The sequence below is a fragment of the Myotis lucifugus genome, unplaced genomic scaffold (genome assembly GCF_000147115.1).
Source record: "Myotis lucifugus unplaced genomic scaffold, Myoluc2.0 scaffold_8281, whole genome shotgun sequence".
NCBI lineage: Eukaryota > Metazoa > Chordata > Mammalia > Chiroptera > Vespertilionidae > Myotis > Myotis lucifugus.
In genome coordinates this window covers 1-4,272 of record NW_005879329.1, presented here as the reverse complement: position 1 = coordinate 4,272, position 4,272 = coordinate 1, and the positions used below count along the sequence as shown (strand labels likewise).

Genomic DNA, 4,272 nt, shown 5'->3' with positions numbered 1-4,272 from the left:
CCTGCTTTTCAGGGGGGCTTGGTAGAGCCCCTGGGGTTCGTCGGATTGGTTAGATGGCGCGGCCGATGTTTTGTGCTTTGGCTTCGGAGGCTTAGCCCTTTCCGAGCCTACTCCATGCCCACGCCGTACTAGACAAGACCTCATGACTGATTTTCTTCCACCATCAAATTCCCCCCTGCTCTATACACTATAGAGCCAAGTGAAGTGGGACAAGGCTGGGCACTCGATTCAGGACGGGCTGGGAACGGGGCACAGGGAAGGGCAGTTACCTCGTGTGGGAAGCGGCGTCGTTGATGCTGAAAGTGCTGCTCTCCCGGGTCAGAGGGCTGGAGCCGGCCTGGCTCTTGCTGTGGATGTCCAGGCTCAGGGAGGACTCTGCTTTCCGGTCCAGGCCGTGGCTCTCAGCCTCTAACGTCCGATCCACCATGGAGATGACCTCGCTGGAGCTGTGCCACAGGGGGGCCACTTTCTCCTTGCCGGGCCCCGAGCGAGGCGAGGCCGTGGCGGCCCCCAGGGAGGCGCTGCTGCCGTGGCTGGGGCCGTAGGAGGTGGTGTCGATGCCGCTGTCGGCAGAGGTGCCCTGCAGGTAGTTGTAGCTGTTGAGCTCGGACTCAGTGCGGTCCCCGTCATACCACTTCTCGTCACTGTGGGGCGCTGGACGCGTTGCTGGAGAGGGTGTTGCTGCTGGAGTGGCTCGAGTAGTGGCTGTCAGGCTGCAGGGGAAGCAGAGTTACTCACGGGCAGGCTCTGCCTCGTGAACACCAGGAAAACAACAGGGAGAACGACCCGCGGTGTGTCTAGTGATGGGTCCAAGGCCAAAGGTTCTAATGGTGGGAAACCGAGGTCCGGCTGGAGGTGCCTGGACAAACCCAGCGAAGGCTCGATGGCAGAGAGCGCTGGAAATGGTTTCTTAAGAACCCATTTTTCATTATTTCACTTATGCCAAAGCATGAACAGTACTGAGGTCATTTTAATCAGAAAAAAAATCTAAATTGTTATTAGTCTTCAATATTTTAATCCTAAAATAGAAAAAAAATGACACCTCCAAAAGGCTTTAAAATTAGAAGAGACCTACTGTGCTCAGAGTAAAGAGAAGGCAGAACCTAAGACTTATTCCTAAAGAGAGCTCCCCAGTGCGCATCTATTTAGGAGATAGCTTTCTGAGGAGGGCTCAGAGGTATGATGTATACGGAGGTGCCAAGTGAATTCAATGGGGGAGCTTGGGAAGGGAGAGTAACAGTCTTTTCAACAGACGGTGCTGGGACACGTGGATATCCACAAAGAATTAAATTGGATCCTTTCCACATAGAAAAACAAACTCAAAAAGATCAAAGAAGTAAATGTAAGAGCTAACACTGTAAAACTCTTAGAAGAAAACATAAATGTACATCTTTATGACCTTGGATTATGCAATGGTCTCCTAGAGATGACCCCAAAAGCACACAAAAAAGAAAAAAAATTGATAAACTGGACCTCATCAAAATTAAAAACTTTTATGTTTCAGATACCCTAATTAAAACATGGGCAAAGGATTTAAATGGGCATTTCTCAAAAGATGATATACAAATGGCCAACAAGCACATGAAAATATACTCAGCATCTTTAGTCACTAGGGAAATGCCAATCAAAACCACACGAGATACACCTCACACACAGTGAGATGCTATACACAAAGGGGCAGACAAAATGCTGGCTGGACTGCTGGTGGGAATGGGAACTGGGGCTGCTGATGTCCAACAGCTCAGTCCCACTCTCAGCGTCGACTCAAGAGAAATGAGAACATGTTCACACACCACTTCCATGCGCATGTTCACAGCAGCGTTATTCATGAAGCCAAAAGCCAGAAACAACCCAGTGTCCACCGGCTGATAAATGGATAAGGAATTGTGGTATTTCTAGACCATGGACTGTTATTCTATCATACAAAGAAATGAAGTACTGACACGTTACAACATGTATGACTCTTGAAAACATTACGCACAACTGAGTGAAAGAAGCCAGACATAAAAGGCCACACATTTTGTTCCACTCGTGTGAAACGTCCAGAATAGACACTTCAACAAGGACAGAAAGTAGGTTCGTGGCTGTCAAGAGCTTGGAGGGGAGGGAAGAGTCAGGGCGATGACTGAGGTACAGGGTTTCTCTGGGGTGATATGTTTTCTAGGGTTAGATGGTGGTGCTGGTGGCACAACCCTGAGAATATATTAAAAAACCATTAAACTGTACACTTTAAATGAGTGAATATTAAGGTATGTGAATTGTATCTCAATTAATAAAATGAGTACAGAACCCTTTCTACACAGTAGCTTAGTTACTTAGAATATTTTGTAGTTTACCAAAGAAATAAGATTTCCAAGGATAGCTGAATAAAACAGTATTTTAAGAGAAAAGTGGAGAGAAGGAATTGTGTGTGTGTGTGTGTGTGTGTGTGTGTGTGTCTGCTGAGGATAGCGGCAGGAGGAGGACACTCAAGTTTCATTTCAAACTGCAAAAATAAAGCTCTCTCCTTCTTAAACAAGAATCAATCCCAGTTATTTTACCAGTGCTACTCTAGTTTTTTGCAACAACGTTTGTGTTACAGACCTTCATTTATTTTTAGTATTTGAGGGCAGAATTTCTCAGCCCTGCACCTGTCTGTGGAACTGGCAGCCCCCAGCCACGTGTGGCCACTCTGCACCTTACACGTGGCAGCCTGCACTGAGATGGGCTGAGAGTGAAAAGTACGTAACATATTTCTGCAGAAACAGTACGTGAAACACACTGGAATTTTAAGTTTTCTAGTGGTCAATTTTTAAAAAGTACAAAGAAACAGGTGAAATTAAGTTTAATATGTTTTCTCTAACCCAACCTATCCCAAATATTATTTTACCATGTAATCAATATACCGATTAGTAATGAAGGTGGGGAAATGGACAGAGTGACTGGGGCAATCTCCCATTTATAAGCAGAACTGTGACAACATCCCGTCTCGTCAGTAAATCCCCACACAGCCTGAGTGGGTGCTTGCACACACGTGCTCCTCTCTTGTGTTTTCAGCTCCCATATTCATTTCATTAGAGCAAAACTGTGAGGAGCCCTCTCATCTCTGAGCATCTTGTAAGTTAGTGAATATGAGACAGTCTTTCCTCACCCTCTTGAATGACATAAATATAAACACACATTTCAGTGAGCAGACAGACCAAAGAGACCAACTGCACTGAAAGGGGGAGGAAACGATGACCTCCATTCCCCCTTTCTACCGGTAAGTGGTAAGGAACTGTGTGCCATGATGGTGAAGGACAAAAATGTGTGCAGCTCTGAAAGATAAGAGAAGCAGTAGGGGGAGCTGTCAGGAAGTTGTCTGTTCAACCATACCTCATGCTTGCAACTGTGTTAACAAGTAAAGTCCATTTCTCACACACTTCAATTCATAACATTTTAGGACTGTTTGTGACGGGATCACCTGGCCTTTCACCCAGATGATGGGGTGGCAGGTGCATACCAAAGAGGAATTTCAATTTATCTCAAAGCAACCTTGTTGGCAGCAGAAAGCCCAGGGCCAGGACAGCAAAGGCCCCCTTCCGCCAGGATGACTTCCTCTTTGACCACGTGGGAGGAAGAGCAGAGCAGACCTGTACCATTTTCACAGCCATCACAAGGAAGGTGCATTGCTAGGCACCTACCACTCCTGTTATTTTACAGTGAACTTACATGCCCCTGTTTGTTCGGAGACAAGTGAACCACTGGATCCTGCCGCATCAGCCTCCCGCTGGGGCTCTCTCGGAACGTGGGCAGTACCTTCGATACTGCTGGGAGGTGGCACGTCGGCTCTGCAACACAGCACAGGACATTATGGTGCAGGCCGAAGCAGCCCAAGCACATGTGGACAAATGAAGACAGCTTGCCACGGCACCTCTGAGCTCACTGACCAGCAAACTCTGAATTTCAGCAATAAGCTTGTTGAGAGTTTACACAATAGACAGCATGTCAGAAACTAAGTGGCTGATGGGTAAAGCTTGCAGCTGGTGACCACATGAGCAGAGCCAAGTACCACCAAACCAAAGGCCATGAACAACGCGGCAAAGTTAGAAATCAACTTTTGGTTTGGGAAACAGTCTAAAATACATGGATTGAATTTATGAGATTCATTCACTGCAAAGTGTAGCTAACCTAGCTTGGTCTACATTACCTAGACAGGCATGGATGCAATCACGTGTTACTTACCATGACACCTTGGAAATATTTTACCTGTATATTCATGCTGCTCGAGGAAAAAAGAATTGAAATCCTGAG

The 4,272-nt window shown here is 46.5% G+C and overlaps 1 long non-coding RNA gene across 1 annotated transcript; it reads right to left on the bottom strand.

Moving 5' to 3' along the window:
* Positions 1-268: 268 nt before the first annotated feature.
* LOC106696074 lies at positions 269-4,264 on the bottom strand. The gene is made up of 2 exons (XR_002827897.1): positions 3,691-4,264; positions 269-713 (listed from the first exon to the last, which is right to left on the bottom strand). It is a non-coding gene; the product is annotated as an uncharacterized LOC106696074 (long non-coding RNA).
* Between the last annotated feature and the right edge of the window lie 8 nt (positions 4,265-4,272).